The sequence below is a fragment of the Sapajus apella genome, unplaced genomic scaffold, assembly GCF_009761245.1.
Source record: "Sapajus apella isolate SASKATOON/1434 unplaced genomic scaffold, GSC_monkey_1.0 scaffold86, whole genome shotgun sequence".
NCBI classification, from domain to species: Eukaryota; Metazoa; Chordata; class Mammalia; order Primates; family Cebidae; genus Sapajus; species Sapajus apella.
The window spans coordinates 3,382,913-3,401,847 of NW_022437026.1; the positions used below are offsets into that span (position 1 = coordinate 3,382,913).

Below are 18,935 nucleotides of genomic sequence, written 5' to 3' on the forward strand. Positions count from 1 at the left end.
TTTTTTTTTTTTTTTTTTTTTTTTCTTTTTTGCGCCTTTGCTTCTCATAATGCGCCCCCCTGCTGTGTGCTGGGAGCAGACATTAAAAGTAGGAGTGCCAACCCCAGAGAGGTTCCTGAGAAAGGTAGAGGGGAAGGGAGCAAGGGAGCCAGTGGCTGGGAGCTCTACCTTTCCAGCAACATGCCAACAAATACTATGGCAACCTGAATTCCAGTTCTCTCCCTTGAAGCTGCAGTGATTATATAATTCACAGGAGCAGTGTTGCCTCCATTTCTAGATGCGGTTCCCAGGTGGAAGAGCACTGAGATCCCTGTCCCCCTCCATTCTCCCCCCTCTCTTCTTTAGTTGGTTGGCATTGCCCAGGTTTTTGGGAGAGGAGAGAGGAGGAGGGTGGTGGAGGCATGAAGGGCAGACCTAGAAGAGCATGAAAATGGACAAGGAAGAGGTTGCTGTGGCTGATCACTAAAGGCGGGTGGGTGAGCCATTATAGGGGTTAGAATTTGAGGAGACAGAAGAGGAGTCTAGGATTGCCTCAGAAGATCAGTAATGGTGATGAACCAAAGAGTTGAGAACCAAAAAAGTTGCCAGTGGCTGGAGCTGTGCATTCCTCTCTTCCCGACATGCCCCAAGACACGGAATGCACCGGTCCCTGTTCCCGCACCTTTTCTGTGGAGTGTGTGTGTGTGTGTGTGTGTGTGTGTGTGTGTGCACGTGTGCACGTGTGTGTTTTGAGGGTTGAACTGGGGACTGGAAGTCAGTGCCTCGGAACATCCTGGAAGTTCATGGAAGTACCAGCCTCTGACCCTGGATTTCAGGCAGGGGTGGCACTCTCAAGCCTTTCCTCACCTCTGGTGCCCTGTCTGCTTTGCTCCTGTGCCAACCTCCCACTTTTCTGGGCTGATTTTCCATTGCAGGCTCCAGCTAGCAAATGAGTATCTTAATATTCAACCATCGAACAAATAAAACACCAGAATGTCCCTTATCTGCTAGAGACAAGGCAGAGGGGAGAAACATGTGTTCTCGGAGTGCAAGACACACTGTGCTTTTCTTTTAACTACTTAGCGATACAGCAAAATAAGAATCACTGTAATAAGGTAATAATAATAATGATCACAGTTAACTTTCTTTACACATGGTCAGAGAATAATGTTGCTCGCACATCAGCTTCAGCAGGTTAAAGAAAGCCATAGCATTAGCTTTGCTTTTTCTTGATCCTGCATGGAGAAAACTGGAGAAAAGGGGCTTTTGGAGTTCAGCATATCATTCCTACCATTGCTCAGGTACTTTTCAGCGTGTTAGAATGTGACATAATAGAATATATCAAAAAGAGTCAATTTTCATTATTTCCGTAGAATACATGCTAACAGCACTTAAGTGTGTGTGTGTACACACACATGGAATAAGGAGAAGCTGTTTTAAATAGATTACACAAGAGGCTAATGCCCTTCAGGGACCTGGCATGTTGAGACAAGAGTATTGATAATGCAGTTGCCTAAGACTGTTTGAACATTTCTTCCTCATAGTTAAGGGAGACTTTTTCTGAACAGGCACAGTACTTTGCAAATGAAATGATGGGCCATTAGCCCACCAGGACCATTTCTCAGTCTTGGCAATTACAGGACTCTTCAATTATTTCTTCCACTAAAACTGCTTGAGTTGGATTCTTCTGTAAGACCTACCAAAAGGACCCAAGAAGCATGCTGAATAGAGATTTCAAGGCCCTGCTAATCTTTGGATCTCTGCTTCCTAGTACAGGCCGCTGCTCAGTCCAGGGCCTTGATGCAAGGCTGAGCAGATAAATGCCTGTGTGAATGAATGAATGAATGTGACCTGGCCAGACCTGCAGTGGATGTGACTTCTGCCTCTTCCAGTAGGTGGCGCCACAGGGCTTAGGAGTCAGGAAAGGGGCTTGGGGGCCGGCAGATGATGAAAGGTGTAAGCGGAGTTTGGAGCTTGTGACCTGTTGGGGTTGTGCTGCTTTCATCATCCCACACCTGCACCGGCACAGGTAACCCAAAAGACCAGTGTGTCTCCATGCCACCGCATACACCAGAGGCCCTCGTGGCATCGCTGAGGGATCCAGGTCCCACAGTGACCTCTCCGCCTTGTGGTGATGAAAACCCTTTTGGAGACCACCCTGTCCATTGCAGGCTCTTCTCACAGACCTCACTTTACCTCCAGCACAGACAGCATCCCGCTGAGCCTGGAGGGAGCCTTTTGGGTGATTCGTTGAACTTGGTATGACCGTATGTTAATTTTCTCCCTGATTTTTCACAGATGGTTTAGTAACCAGAGGGCTCAGTGGTGCCCAAACCCAGTGGAGCATGGGGTGACCTGAAACGTGGGATCTGGGAACGTGAACCTGTGCTGTCGCAAAGCTTGTCAGCTCAAAGGCAGGAAGACATTTTCCTAACTTTAATAGGGAGAAGAACACAAAAACTACTGGGTGCACTTCACAGCTGATTTCCGTTTATGAGTCTGCCTGGGTCTCCCGCTGGGTAATGGCAGAAAAGCTCAGGAGACCCAGGTTAGGCAGTCACTGAGATTTGTTCTAATTTCCAGTGATGTTTTCCAGGGCCTGGCATTTGCTTTTCTATTGCTTTCTTCACCCGGTTTTCTTAGTTGTGTGGCAAGTTCCATGAGGTCTGAGGAGCCCTTGGCACTGTGTTAAGAAGGGGTGAGTGGCTGGCAGCACTTTCTTCCTTTTACAGTAATTCCTCCCGCCTGGTACAGCAGCTGTTTGTTCTGTAGGAGGTACAGGTCAGCTGGCGTCATCTCACCCCTTCCTTGCCGGGACCCTGAAATCAGTGCTCAGCATTCACATTCAGCAGACAATTTTGTATTCCAGTGTGGACTGCCGAAAGCTGATAGCTGCTTGGGAAACACCTGGAGACTTAACAGGTTTAATTAACAAAGTATTCACACTGATTCAGTCTGTTTCTAGATTCCATCCTCACAGTTGCCTAGGTTAATGCTGGGCACTGTGGAGGAGAATGGAGATTGGTTAAAAAAAGGCAGGAGGAGTTGTTTTGCAAAATATCAGGTGCTAAATGTTTAGCAACGTAAGTGCTAAACATTCTGATAATGAACACTCTGAGCGAGCCTGTCATTGTTAAAATAATTTAGTAAACACCTGTTTACGTGTACCTCAAGGTTAGATACCCCGTAAAACAAGTAAAAGTGACAGGATCCCTCGGGGAAAATGGAATGGAATGTTTTTCAGTGCCGTTTCCAAGCCGGGCGTGTAGACTTAACTGAACCCGCTGCAGAAAAAGCAAACTGGAAGGCTGAAACAATGAATGCCATCATTTGAACCTGCACCTGGGTGCTCCAGAGGAGCCTTTTTCTGTGTTTTAATTCCCAGATGGGGTGCTCATTTGCTCAAGACCAGGCTTTCCTCAGCCCATGTAGACGTGTGCCTGGAGCATGTGGGCAGAGCTTCTTGGCTCCTGTAGTTGAGGAATACCTGAGGCAGCTGTTTATCATGGCGAGAAGGGAAGCGGACCCATGCTCTCCTGCCCCCTTTCCCCTGCCGAATTCAGGCAGGACCTCCGGGTCCCTGGAGAACCTTGCTTCGGTGCTAGCTGTGTGTACCGTGTGGGCACAACCCCAGCTGGGAGACCGGGAGCCCAGGATGACGCCACAGAAAAGCAGAGCCGTGAGATGGCTGGAGCTTCCGAGAGCTGAGGTGCAGAAGATGAGGGGAAGCCAGAGGAGACCCAACCCACTAGGGTGTCTGGGAGGGCTTGGGGAGCCGCGTCATTGGGGTAGTCAGTTGCTCTTTGTGGAGCTGAACTAAATTTAAGTAGGGATTATAGGGACTGTAGGAGAGAAGTTTGGACCTGGAGCTCAGGAGTCAGACAGAGGTTGAAAATAGACCCTTCCTGCCCGGAAGCCGAGGGAACTAGAGGAAGTGTTCATCTGACTTAAGCAGAGGGTGAGGAAAGCAGGGGTTAACTGGCAAGAAACCCAAGCTTCTCAGTCCCTCTCCTCCCCAAAACACCACAAAACCGTTCTCTCCATAACGCATTCACTTTAAAATGAGCTTCTTGTGCTCTACTCTGTGTGTATAGGGGGCAGGGGGCTAGGCTTTTGTTCTTTAAAGGGTTTGTCAAACAGAATAAATATAATGTCTCTTTGGGAATTTACTTCCAAGGATCAGGACATTTTATGGGTAAAGGAACCTTAGAGACAAACCTCATTTCCAATTGAGAAAACAGAGGCCCCTAAAGGGTCACTGAGGCAGGGATGTAACTAAATACAAGGTCTTCAGTCTCTTTATCCTCCTGCCTTTGCACAGGAGGATAAAGGCACTTGGTGCTGGCTTCCTGAGAGAGCATTGTTAGTGCTTCTGGCTAAATTTTGCTTGGTAGATCTCTCAACCTCTCTAGTCTTCCTCCTTCTGCCTCCACCTTTGTACCGCCTTAAAATAATTTCTGCGATGTTAGATTTAGGAACAGAGTTGGAAGGGTGGGGTGGGGGAAATCTATCACTGGGAAGATTTAAAAATAATTTCTTAGACTACAAGAAGTTCATAAATGTCCACAAGAAACTCCTGCAAAATTCAGATCACGATTTTGTCTGCAAACAGATCTGCCTCTAAGCCTTTTTTATTTACTCACTTCCTCTCGGCCCCAATCTAGGCTTGTTTCGGCCCCTTTGGGAGAGTGGGATGGGGATGGGAAGCCAGGCTGTGCTGTGGGACTTCCCTGGTGAGCTGCTAGGATTCTTCACGGGCCAGCTGGCATTACCAGTAGCCAGGGTATGGACATGGAGATCAGCTCCAGGGTAGAGACCATGAGACGGGCTGCCACAGACTCCACCTGAGCTGGGCGAACAAGGGCGTCTTTCTGCTCCCATGTCAGGGTTGGTCTCCTGGGACCCATGGCCTACTCCCAGGAGACATTCCCAGCAGTGGTGGTATATTGAGCCCATGGAAGAGAATCACTAGGACCTGCCTCTGACATTCCCGTCTTCCTTGAAGTGTTTGTTGGCCGGCTTGTTTGATACTCTTTCAAGTCATCTCTGAGAAACTGGAAAGGCTCTGAGACTGACTCGGTCTAGCTTGAAGACAGAGGCATGTGCCAGGCTCATGCTTAGAGACGTGGCCTTTGAGTTCCCTGGAGGAAGCCACCATTTCAGAACATAGTGTTGTGATAATTTCATGAAATATTCAAGCTGCCAATTTGCCAACAGGGGTTTCTTTTAATACACTCAGCTACACTTGATGTTGCCCGCTTGAACCTAGCTAAAAGGAAAATAAAATAATCTTGTCTCCTCTCCTTTAGAGAACCAAGCCAAAATCTAGACAGTAAATGAATGTTCTTCTCCATATTGCCTGTGGGCAGAAATGTTGACTTCATTACTCAATTAAGCTCTATTTACTTTATAACCATTGTGTCATGTTCAGTCATTTATATTACTTTTTTTCTTCCAAAATAATCTATGTTGGGCTAAAACCTTTCAAAGACATTAGCAAAAGTAACAAAGTAAACAGCTAAAGAGTAAATAAAGCTGTAGGCTAGAGAAATGACTTGGGTCTTGGGTTACATTCTTTGACTTGATCTCTTTCTCTGAGAGTTCAGAAGGAATCGAGTCCCTTTTTAAAATCTGTAAAATGGAGATAGTAATCCTTAGCCAGTTCACTTCATAGAGCAGCTGTGAGGATCCAAATGGGAGAATGAGCATATATCACTTTTCAAACATCAGCTATTCTTATCCTCCCCATCAGAGAGCAGAACACCAGAGTTTGGAAAAGCAATGCCATGAAGTAGCATTGACAGCATTTCAAACAACTTTGGAGATATTATTGGAGGGCTGACATTATTCAGTATTTTAAAGGTGAAAATGTAAAACACAGAGAAACGAGAGTCAGAGGTGGTCTGCCTGATACCAGAATAATCCATGAGGAAGTGAGTCACTGGACGAGATGGGCCTGGTGTTTTGCCTTCCAGAGAGTCTAGGACCCTGTCGCCAGTAGGCTCCCAGGACAGTGGAGCGATGTGCACTGCTGCTGTTTCCAAGCCGAGGGTGACGACGTGGGGATGCAGGGTTCCCAATGCCCGGCAGCCATCCATCTGCCACGCCGCTGTCCCCTCACTGCCATCACACCTGGCTGCCTGCCTTTGACCTCAAGTCCAAAGCCATGCTGGCTGGAAGCCCTTTGATGGCCTGAATATCTGAAAATAGGGCCATTGAGGGCAGGAAGGACACCACTTGGGCAAACCAATGTCTCCTCACTTTTGAACATGAATTACCCAGACCTAAACACAACTTCCCAGTACAGGAGGACAGGATGGAAAATAAAACTTTGCTTCAAAAGTAAACTTTGGGCTTGGAAAATAAACTTACTTATTTTTCATAGCAAAAGTGCTGCAGGTTTGGCGGTAGAGGGAACAGTTCTGTGCAGCTCCTTAAGACACTGATCAAAATAGGAAAGGGCTTTCACATTATAGTTTAAGTGACAGAATTAGCCTTTAGTTTCCCAAATCAAAAATAATCCTGTCATCAAAATGTATGCTGGGAAACTTTTGCATTTGTTTGCACCTTGCTCTACCCCCAGCTCTGGTCCTGTGATGTGCAGAGCCATATATGTTATCTAAAGAAAAAAGCTATATTGAAGTGTAACATCTACCTTTTTATAATTTTAAAATGGAGCAAGAGAAACCATTTATTGAATGCCTAGCATGTGTTAGGCAATGTTACTGGTGCTTCATGTGTTTAATATGTTTCATCCTTATAGCAATCCTACCATGTGGCATTTAATTATGTTTTTTAGATAAGAAAACTGAGAACCAAAGATCTTAAGCAATATTAGCCACAGCCACCCAGACAGTGTTGGGGCTGGGAATTAAATTCAGGTCTGTCAGACTTTCAAAACATGTGTTCTTCCTGTTATCCCTCTCCATGGGGAAGAGTAGAAAGAGGAACCCACCACCCATCTATCTTGGGAAAACGACCTTGTCCTCGCCTTCTGGTACCTGGCTTCAGTTTGCTTTGTGGAAGCTCAGAGCTGGAATCCTTGTTCTTACTTGATGGCTGCATGTGCTCTTGGTACTACGCCTCACCTCCTAGCTTTCCCCTTATGCCCAGGGTTTCTCACAGGGCCCTCCTTGCTTCTTCAGATCCTTTCACAGACCTTCACAGATCACCTAGGTCAGTACACCTTGTCTCTCAGGGGACCCCTTTGTGGCATGGCCTTGCTTCACAACCCATTCTTGGAATATTTTCTCAGTCACTCCTTCCTGGAAAATAGACACTCACCATTCTTGAATGAGATTCCCATGATACCCAGGGACCATCCCTGTAAGCTGAGCTCTCCAGACTTCATGCGTTATTTATTTATTTTGAAATAGCAGCTTTTTTGAGGCATAATTCATGTACCATAAAATTTACTCTTTTAATGTGTACGATTCAGTGGTCTACCTAGTTCCCCAATATTTTCGTCACACCCAAAAATACCCGTTACCTGTTGATAGTCACTTTTCATTCTCCTCTTTCTCTAGCCCTTGGCAATCGTGAATTTACTTTTTTGTCTCTGTGGATTTTCATGCATTATTGATAGCAGTAATTTTTTTTTTGAGTCGGAGTTTCGCTCTGTTGCCAGGCTGGAGTGCAGTGGCGTGATCTTGGCTCACTGCAACTTCTGACTCCTGGTTCAAGTGATTCTCCTGTCGCAGCCTTCCAAGTAGCTGGGATTATAGGCGCCCACCACCACGCCCAGCTAATTTTTGTATCTTTAGTAGAGACAGGGTTTCACCATGTTGGCCAGGATGATCTTGATATTCTAAACTTGTGATCCACCCACCCTGGCCTCCCAAAGTGCTGGGATTACAGACATGAGTCACTGCCCCTGGCCAATAGCAATAATAATTCTACAGTTGGAATTTTCTGTGTACTCTGACTGTTGGCAATATATCTCACAAATTTCAGACCTAGATAGGTCATGACAATCTACATGATAAATGATGGAGTTAAAAGGAAGCGTGTGAAATAGTTAGGGAGTCGGATGTCATTTAGAAGTGGGATTGAGCATTTTCTTTCAATTACACAAAAAAGTGGTTTTAGCATTTTTGAAAAGTGTCTTAGCATAATGTCTTCAAGGTTCATCCATGTTGTACCATGTGTCAGGACTTCGTTCCTTTTTATGGCTGAATAGTATTTCAGTGAAAGCACATGCCACATTTTGCTTATCCGTTCTCAGTTGATGGACACTTGGGTTTCCATCTTTTGGCTATTCTGAATAGTGCTGCAATGAACACCAGCATTCAAGTATCTATTTGAGTCAGCTTTGAGTTATTTTGGGTTTACCTAGGAATGGAATTGCTGGCCCTGCAATGTGAGCTTTTAGCCATAAGAGTCCATTTCCTTGTGTAGTGCCCCAGGTTTGAATCCTGTGTAGCTGAGAATACAGCGTTGGGAAATCCTATTATGTTAGTAGTGAGGGTTTGGTATTTACTCTGGGATCCCAGTTCCTATACCAGAGATTTGACTTTAATTGGTGTTTCACAATCTGACAGCTGCCTTTTGATGAGGAGTGACTGATACTGCCTCTATTCTGAAAATAAATAAATAAAAGAATGTCTCTATATCCAGTTCAGCTTTCACCTCATTGCTGACCTGGCTTTGTAACTCAACAGGAAATTGGTATTTGGCAAGACAAAGCTATTTAGTCTGTCTCTGTCTCTCCCTCTGCCTGTGTGTCTAGTCCAGGAGCACCCATGCCTGTGGCTAGAGATGTGGGTCTGATAAGCCTCAGGACTGTGGGAGAGGGTTGCTCCCCCCATGTGTGGCTGGGCTGAGTCCTCCCTGGACTGTGCGGGGGGAGGATGCTCTGGGCTCTGTGCTGGCCAGGGGCTGCCTGCCCTGCCCCAGGCACGACTGATTAATGAGCTATCTCTGCCTTCATCCTGAAAGCTGCCTTCTGGGGGGAAAAGCAGCTTCCCAGGGCTCTCACCTGCTCCTCGCACATCTAGAGTCTAGGCAAGGGAGGTAAAAATGTGAGAAGAAAGGCAAACAGTCTGAGGAGAAAACTGGGAAAGGAGGAAGGAGAGAAGGAAGTGAGCAGAGGGTAGTAGCCAGGGGAAACAGCAGCATGTGGTAGGCCCTTGGATGTGGATTGATGCCCCAGTTAAATGACTCTGGAAGCCTCTTTCCAACCTTGGGGTGGGTATTTTCTTGGTAATCATTTAACCAGAAAGTAATAATATCATCAGATGCATTTCTATCATAGCATGCGGAACTCTTTTAACCTGAGGAAGAAAAAAACACACACATTGATGCCTTGGCTGAACCCATTAATCAGAGACCTGGGTATGGGCAAAAAAGCTCACAGGCTCATGGAGGTGTGTGGCGCTCAGAAGACTGCACTTTGAAGGCCAGTGCACTTAATTTATTTCAACCTATTAGTAAATTTCTCTCATGTGGGCTCTGCCCTCACACTCCCACACTGGCCCTGGCTTACAGGTGGGTCTGGGCTGCTGTCCAGAGCTGGAAAGTTGCACAGAGTTTCTCTAAGGTGGAAGCTTCTGTTGCCATGTCTGGCTGCCTGAGACATCCTGGGGATCTGAGCTTCACATCCAAGTGGATGGCAGTGACTCAGGGCTCATATTTGGTCTGCCGTGAATAGGATCTTGTGCCTCTGTTTTTTAAATTATTTAAAAGGCAAAAATTTTGTCCTATGCCCAGCTGTCTGAAAGACCAGAAGATAAGAAGCCTCTTCTAGGATAAATTGACTGTGAAATATCTCTGAAAATGGAATGTCTCATACCAGTTGTGATGAAAACAATTCTAAATAGTTTTTTTCCTCTGGAATAGGAATGGTTAGTCATTAACAAAAAGTTATTGAGCATCTGCTATCTGCAAGGCAGTTTGCTTATAGGATCTCTGGATTAAGGGTACCTTCAAAGTTTCAGCCCTCAACTCTCCCTTCCTTTAAGGAGTATCTATTCTGCTAGGAGGTAAGATACATGCCTAGACACACAGACACCCACAACTGTAACAAAAGGCAGAATATGCTTGATGTTACAAGGGTATAAAGATAAAGGCTCACAGATTTAAAGAAGAAGGGTGATATGAGAAGATGGAAAAATGGAGGAAGCGTTGTACGGAGGTTGTGACTCAGCCAGACCTTGAAGGATAGACAAAAATGGGAGGGAGAGGAGAGGGGCACGTTCCCAACAGAAAGGGTTTAATGGCCCGTAATGTGTTGATAGGCATGTGCATCGGATTTCAAAGGAGCAGCGAATTGAGTTTGGCTGGAACAAGGTTTTGCATGGGGGAGAAATGGGAGAGACGGTTGGAATGGCAGGAAGGGGATAACACATGGAACACTCCGTATTGGGCTGAAGAGTCTGCATGGCATTTGGTAGGCAATGGAGGGACATTTAAAGTGTGTAAGTGGAAAGAGGGTGTACTCAGAGCTGCTCTTCCAGGCAGCAGGCTAGAGGATGAGGTAGGGGAGCCGAGGCTACAGGTAGAGGGGCAGTTCTGAGGCTGCTACCACCGTCCAGGCAAGAGAGGGAAAGAGTGATTTAACCAACGGAAAGAGGACAACGGAGCCCTGTGCTGTGATCTGGATGGGAAGGGGAGAGGTGTATTTGGAGGCAAGTAGAAGATGTCCAGCATGCATGCAGAATTAGACTTCTGTCTAAGAAGGTGCTATCCAAAGCGGTGGAGATGGAGCCATTAGGGAGAGAAGGCAGAGAAAAGGAATGATGGAGAGCTGAATACAGATAGGAAGAGGGTGAAATGGAGGAGACAGTGACAGAGTAGGCAGGGAGGTGGGGGAGAGCCTGACTACTGCAGGGTCCCAGGGATTGAAGCAGGAGATCCTTTCCAGGAGGCTGTCATTGCTGAATGGAGTAGGGGAAGGGAAGATGGGAGGAAGAAGCCCACTGGAGAGTGGGTTCGGAGTGACTGTTGTCCAGCCCGACTGTGCAATGCTGGGGAGTGGTGGTTGTGAAGTAGGGGCAGCACATGGGGACCACTCTTTCAAGAATTTTGGTTGTGAATGAAAGGAGAGGGGAGGGATTTGTTGGCACACTAGAGGTTGGAAATGCAGGGAAGGGGAGCAGATTGGGAAGAAGGCAGTAGGCAGTGGCATTGGGGATGGGAGTGGAAGGCTCAACCCGAGTAAAGGAGGCAGCACTCTATCTTCAGAGGCAGACATGTGGCAAGCAGTGGGTGAGGAAATGTAGAGGGTAGAGGAGTATGGGGGGAGCTGGAAGGGGGGAACACTCTTTCCAGCTGCAGGGATGAGGCCGCTGCAGTGCAGCCTGAGCTTGAGGGGACTGGAAGAGGGAACAGTCAGTGGGAAACACTATAAGACACCCCAGAGAAATCCCTAAGGGTGCCAGATCCCAGAAGGCACTGGCCAAGGTCTGGAAGAATGAGTTAGGGGCCATGAGTGATTGGCATTCCTAGAGAAAGCTTCCCCAGAATTGAGTTTGGCAAAGTGAGACAGCTGCTGACTAGGTCTGGGGGCAAAGGCATCTAGCTCTGCAAGGAGGCATGCAAAGCTGGAGCTGGTGTGGGAGCATCGACATGGCCAGGGGGATGCAGACGCCAGGATGCATAATTTTAGTGGGAGTCAGGGAGTCTGAATCCTCTAGCCTGCCTCCATCCCATTTGAATTAGTCATCAGAATAGCCAGTGAGCCTCTTGAGCTCTGAGTGGCTGCACAAAGGGCCAGGTGGGCTTTGTTTGGGGGACATAACAGGAAGAAGATATCAAAAGCCTGGATGGTGGAGATGGTGACAGTTGAAGGATGCGGGCTTAGGGCTGTGGACTAGGATGCATGTGTGTGTGTGTGTGTGTGTGTGTGTGTGTGCATGCGCGTGCACGCACGAATGTGTGTAAGTGTAGGTACATGAAGACAAACTTTACTGACTTCAGTTTGGCCTCCACAGGGTCTTCTGGGTACTGATACCAAAGCAGAGAGAGAGCTCGCGGTGTGGAACCCTGAGGTCACGTTTGTGACGTGGATGGAAGGAAGCAGGGGATGTGAGGACTGTGGTGGAGGGGGATGTCAGATACCAGGTTTCCCACAGACTGTCTTGGGCGTCAGGGACAAGAAACTTGCACTGTTAACCTGAGTCAGGGCACAGCGGTAGAGAGGAGGAGCGACGGGTCAGTCGGGATCACAAGTTCTAACCTCAGCGCACTCACCTGGAGAATATTTACCTCCACACTGTTCCCAGCCCTGCCTCTCCATGCCCCTCCATCCAAACCAGGCCCAGCTTCCCAGCCTATAATATTGGCTCTCTGGAGAACCAGTTAGCCTTTGTGGAGTGTTAAGCCCTGTGATTTTTATATCCTTATAATTATATCAGAATATCAAATTCCTGAGAACAGAACGTTTTATTATTTTTTTCTTCATCTGTTATAATCCCCTGTTATAATCCCACAAGAAAAATGTTACAAACCACTGGAAAGCCTCTGGTTGGATCCCATTTGAGCTTTGCGATTCCTGGATTTCCCTGTAATCAAGAAAAATGTGATGTCCTGAATGTTTCATGAAAGGATGTGAATATTTGGTGCCAAGGACAATAACACTCTTTGAATGCCATGGAAATATGCTCTGCTGCGTGGCTCTGAGCTTACCCTTGGTGGAGGAAGGTGTGAATGACCAGGAGGTACCCCCCAGACTCTGCCTCAGTCCCTGTCACATATATGGGGGCTCTGGTTGGGAGGGGTCTGGCGGAAGTAGGGGTGTGAGTGGCCTGAAGGCCTTCCCAGAGGCAGGCAGAGAGGTGGTGGCTGCAAAGGCCTAGTGTCTCTGAGTTGGGGAGGCTGGGCTCCTGTACACCACTCAAATTCTCTGCAGTGGCCAGAGCCTCTGCATTCATTCTTATGCGTTGGCATTGTTCCCAAAAGAGGCACAGTTGTTGACTTCTCATGGATGCCAATTTGCATGATGTTTGGAGTATTAGCTCTTCATGGTGCAATGCATAGACAGTCCAGTGGCCCCAAGTCCTTGCCTTTGTTCTGTCATTGTTGGCTGGGGAAGTAGCACTAGTCTTCTGTGTGCCTTGCCTGGAAACTGTGTGTTATGACAGCTCTCGTGGGAGTTGGCATGGCAGGCCCTGTGGCCACCACCTCACCCTGTCTGGCCTCATCTGGAAACCTACTTGCAGAGTTTGGCCTAATTCTGATGAACCTCAAGGGCAGCACTGACCCCAGCTTGATCTCTTGCTGGGTCTGGGCAACAAAAGGCTTTGGGATTTTTCCTTTTTTCCACTCTAGTGAAACTTAGGCAGAATACAGTGTTTTCCTCTGAGGGTATCAGTTGGGGAATGATCTCAGAGTCCAGATGGACAGGTTTCCACAGTTCCAGCTGCTGCCACAAACAACTGGCCCTATGCATTTCTTTGGCGTTTGAGTTGGCTTTAATAAAATGAAAGAAAAGAAAATCCCGAAGAAGAAAATGACCAGAAGAAGAATGTCCTTGAGTTGGGGGAAGCCCTGGAATGGGCTGGTATCCCTGAGAAGTGGACTCAGCTCTTCTTCAGAGACCTGTAGACACCACAGCCTGCAGTCCCATGCATCTTTGGCCCCCAGACTGGCACAGCTAGCACCCCTCCTAATGATTTTTCCTGGGTCTGTCTGAAAGGGAGAGGATAAAATGGCAATTAGGGTCATCAACTTATGTCTTTCAGGCCCAGTAGGAAATGAACAGAAAATTTAAACCAAAGACAGAGCCGTACGGAGAGGTTTCTCTAACACTTGGGGGGCCAAACCCTGTAAGTTCTTTGACTTGCATGTAGGGGGTGTGCATGTGCGTGTGTGCATATGCATTCATATGTGTCAGAGAGAAGAAGCAGAGAGGAGGAGAGAGCAGTGTGACCGAGCTTGTAACCCCTGAAAGACAGCATGCCGTCTCATAAGATACAGCCATATCTGGGAGCAGGAATTTATGTTTAGATTTATTGTTATCTGTTACGTTGTCATTTTGATCGAACCATTTAATTTCCCCATATCTGGGATTCTGCATCTGACCTTTCCACCTTATGGATCTGTTTATTCTTTGAACCCTATTTATAATGACTGTTACTTGAGTGTTTAAAAGGGATTGGTGGAAATATGGCAGGAGAAAACTTTGTGTCTGGTCCTTTATGTATTGTTAGCTGCTTTGGGATATTATAGCATAGGCTCAAATGCTTAAAGAGTATTTCTTTTCTTTTCTTTCTTTCTTTTTTTTTCTTCCCTGAGACAGGGTATCACTCTATTGCCCAGACCGGAGTGCAGTGGTGCAATAATGGCTCACTGTGGCCTCAAATTCCTAGAGTCAAGCAATCCTTCCAAATAGCTGGGACTGTAAGTGTCTGCCACCATGCCTGGATAAATTTTAAATTTTTGTAGAGGCAGGGTCTTACTATTTTGTCCAGGTTGGTCTCAGACTCCTGGCTTCAAGTGATTCTCCTGCCTTGGCCTTGCAGAATGCCGGCATTATAGACTTGAGCCACCATGCCCAGCCTTAAAGAGCATTTCTGAGCTAAGTTCACACTAAGAAAGAATATCTTGGGGGTAGAGCAGGGACAGTATAAAACAGCCCTGCTCCATGACTTCAAAATAGTACCAGGGTAAAATGACTTTGGGTCTTAAAGGCATGGGGATGTTGCATGTTTCCATGGCCTTGCATAAGAAGCTACTGAGAGAGTCTTGCATTGGGGATGCTTTATCCTACTTGTAGTAGATGTGACTAACAAGTCACACCCATTTTCAGGAAAGTCTTTGAGAGGAAGCTTTATTGCATCTTGCATTCCTTCTCTTCTTTCTGGATTTCTTTCCTTAGTACTGAAGAATGTATTTTGTAGTTCTTTCAGCAGTGATCTATGAGTGGTAAACTTCCTCAGTCTTTGTCTGAAATTTTCTGTTTTTCCTTTTGGCTTCTCACTCTAGAATGATTAGTTAGGCACAGGATTCTGTGTTGGCAGTTATCTTCCTTCAGCCGTTTAAAGATATTCCATTATCATCTGGATTCTATTGTTGCTGATGAGAAGTCTGCCATCAGTCTAAATGAATAATCAGTATTCTGATTTTTGAAAAGGTATATTAGTGTTATGCAGTTATACAATGTTGTGTTAATTACATAGATTAAAAAATTCTTTCTGGGAGTTGGTGAGATACTTCAACCTGAGGATTCATATCACTCACCAGTTCTTAGTCATTATCTCTTTCTTTGCTTTGCCTTCTTTCCTGAGATAGGGTCTCACTCTGTTGTCCAGGCTGGAGTACAGTGGCACAATATCTTGGCTCACTGCAGCCCTGACCTCCCAGGCTCAAGCAATCCTCCTGCTGAAGCCTCCTGAGTAGCTGGGACTACAGATGTGTGGCACCATGCCCGACTAATTTTTTCATTTTTAGTAGAGATGAGGTCTTGCCATGTTGCTGAGGCTGATCTTGAACTCTTAAGCTCCAGTGATCCTACCATCTTGGCTTCCTAAAATGCTGGGATTACAGGCATGAGCTGCTGTTCCCAGCCTCTTTTCAAGTATTACCTCTCCCCTAGTCACTGTATTTTATTCCTCTGGAATTTTATTATAAAAACATGTATTGATCTTCCTCTTTTTTTTTTTTTTTTGAGATGGAGTCTCACTTTGTTACCCAGGCTGGAATGCAGTGGCGCAATCTCAGCTCACTGCAACCTCTGCATTCAGGGTTTTAAGCGATTCTTCTGCCTCGGCCTGCCGAGTAACTGGGACTACAGGTGTGTGCCGCTACACTTGGCTAATTTTTGTGTTTTTAATAGAGATGGGGTTTTACCATATTCGCCAGGCTGGTCTTGAACTCCTGACCTTGTGATCTACCTGCCTTGGCCTCCTGAAGTGCTGGGATTACAGAGATGAGCCACTACGACTGGCTGATCTTCCTCATTTTACCCTTTCTTTTAGATGTTCTTTCATATTCTATATTTTGTTATATATCCTGTGCTACATTCTGGGTAATTTCTTCTGCTTTGCTTTCCAGTTTACCAGTTTTCCCCTCATCTTTATCTTATCTGCTGCTGAGCCTTTAAGTGCATTTGCAATTTCAATGGCTTTTTATTTCTAGAAGTTCTACTTTTTCAAATATTTTAGTTTTTTCACAAAGCATTGTTTTCCCTTTATGATTTCTGTTGTGAATGAATTCACAGTATGTGCATGAATTCTCCATTCCTTCATGCCCTGAGCATGACCTGCCATATTGCCAGAACAGGGAATTTGCACCTGTGTTTTATAGTCCACTAGTAATACTTCTACTACCATCACAAGGATGCTGTGATGACAAAATGACGTAATGGATGTGGACATGCTTTGAAAGTATTCATATATTTTCTGTAAAGGGATTATAATAAATATACCTCTGATTGGTTTGTTAAATAATTCTCTCTTGAATCCAAAGTTCAATAAAACTGTATGTGTAAAGGGAAACTCTTCAAATCCACTTGACAAGTAAATTTTTTTTTTTTTTTTTTTTGAGACAGAGTCTTGCTCTGTTGCCCAGGCTGGAGTGCAGTGGTACAGTCTCAGTTCACTGTAACCTCTGCCTCCCGGGTTCAAGCAATTCTCCTGCCTCAGCCTCCTGAGTAGCTGGGACTACAGGTGCAGGCCGCCTTGCCTGGCTAATTTTTTGTAATTTAGTAGAGACGGGGTTTCACAGTGTTGCCCTGATTGGTCTTGAACTCCTGATCTCAGGCAATCTGCCCACCTCAGCCTCCCAAAGTGCTAGAATTACAAATGTGAGCCACCGTGCCCGGCTTGTAAAGATGATATTTAATAGCTTACCTCCTTTATTGCCTCCTATTTATGTCACCTAATGATTTCTAGTCTGTTTGGTGGAATTACTTATTTACAGAGTGTTTTAAACTTTTAAGATATTAGTCCGTTGTTTCTCCTTTTCAGTGTTTTGGTATATAATTTGGTATAAGAGGTATACATTAGATCTACATTAAAATATATTTCTGGTACATTAGGTATCTGTTAGGTAAATTAGATTAGGTATATTGGGTATATGTCAGGTGTATTAGGCCAACTCATTCTACTGCCTTCATTTAGGGAACCAAAGACAGGGCAGACTGTCAATCAACAATCAATCAATCCATGTTAAATGTGTGCTTACTGTGAGTTTGGCACTGTAATAGGCATTGGCAGAGGGCATAAACAAGCATAACTAATTTGGACAGCCATGTATTAAGTGTCTACTAGATACCAGATGGACGCAGTGGTAGATATGTTGATGAATAAAACAGATGGGCATCTGCCATGCTGGAGCTGACAGCAAGGCCACTGGCTGGAAATGCATCACATGTTCTCAGTGGTAGCAACACAGGCCATTGTTAAATCATACTTGTTTGAGAAGTGAGTGAATCTTCCAGCTCTGAAAGTCTTGCTCTGTTTTACATGGAGCTCTACTGCACAGGCAGATACCTTGACCCCATCAAGGACCATGTGTTTAAAAAAACGTAGTCTCACAGCTCAGCAGCTTTTGGTATGGGGGGGGGCCAATAGATGAAAGATGATATTTTCTGGGGTTGATTGGCTCTCTCTATGTCATCAAAGTTTGTCTTTGATTTTCATCTTACCCTTCTGTGCCCATCCATTGCTGTGGGACATTCTCACTTCACACTCAGGGATCTAGGGCTCTTCCCTCATATCTCTCCTTCCTTCTGCCGAAGCATGCCCACAGAGAAAGGGCCCTTGCTGCTCTGTTCTTGATCATCTTGGCAATGCAGTGCTGACTGTGTCTTGGAGGAGCTGGACTGGCCCTCCAGGCCGACTTTGCCAGGATAAAGCACAGGTGGGAGAAGAATGATCCTTAGGATGCAGCTGAGAGCCCCACAAAAACAGGGCCACCTGGAACCTGCTCAGAGGGAGGCTGGAATCAACTATTTACATTTTTGTATACATTTAAGTCATTTTGTCTTCCTTCTGAAGTATTTGCACGTTCAGCCTTTTCTCTAATTGTGAAATGAAAGACTGTCTCCTTTCCAGGAATTTCGGGCATCAGCAAATAAGTTCAGGAGGAATTAGTAAGATGAATTCTGTGGATGATTTTGCCGAGCCGGTGATTTCCAGTTAAATCCAGCAAAGGAGAAATCTAAGATGACCAATAGGTTTCAGGTCCTGCGTAGATTCAGGACTGGTTATGGCCACCTGGAGTGCCGTGTCAAAAGGATCCTGGACCATTGCCTAAGCTCCTAGGGGAAAGTGTTCAGTGATGAATTAGTGATGTCTGCCACAGACTTAGGCAGGAGTGAAGGCAAGTGGCACAGCTGCAATTCTAGCCATTCGTCATAGAGTCAGAGATGTGCTTAGGCTGTATTTTATGCAGCAAATTGATTCAATCAGTTCCATCAAACAAACCGCCAATTCAATTAAAAAAAAAAAGAACTGTTGAAATATGTGTCAGGATAATGTAGGAAAAAATACCCATTAAAAAATTATATTCTTCTCTTTTTATTCAGCTAGGTTGGTAAATTGGACAGATTTTTAAAGGTGAATTAATTTGAAAGCTTCTAATTTCTGGTCTAACTTTCCTGAAGGGTCAGTAGATAGTACTTTATAGTTCTACTGCACCTTCATGCTAAGGATTTTTCAAAACATCTCACACATGTTGTCTCATTGCATTGTTTACTTGACCCCATGACAGATTTGTTTCCAGCATACAGGTGGGGAAACTGAGGCTGAGAGATGATCTGACTTGCCAAAGGTTGAATGGCAAGTCTGAGCAGGTGTGGGCTTGGCCCTGCTCTTCTTCCTTTGTACCATGAACTTGCTGTGACTCCTCTGGGGTATCCTCTGGGAGCTGAAAATTGCCATCCAGGGAGTCTTGTTGATAGGCTCTCTCAGGGGCAGGAGACTGCTAGTGCCGTGACTCAAAATAGCTGTCTCTTTCCTGCTGAGGATGTTGCCTTTTCTGCAGCAAATGGATGAATTAGACCCCCCTGTTTCGAT

The 18,935-nt window shown here is 45.7% G+C and overlaps 1 protein-coding gene across 49 annotated transcripts in view; it reads left to right on the top strand.

The window, feature by feature from the left end:
• CACNA1C (calcium voltage-gated channel subunit alpha1 C) overlaps nucleotides 1-18,935 on the top strand; it is a 703,883-nt gene that overhangs the window by 83,348 nt on the left and 601,600 nt on the right. The gene's annotated exons all lie outside the window — the stretch shown is intronic.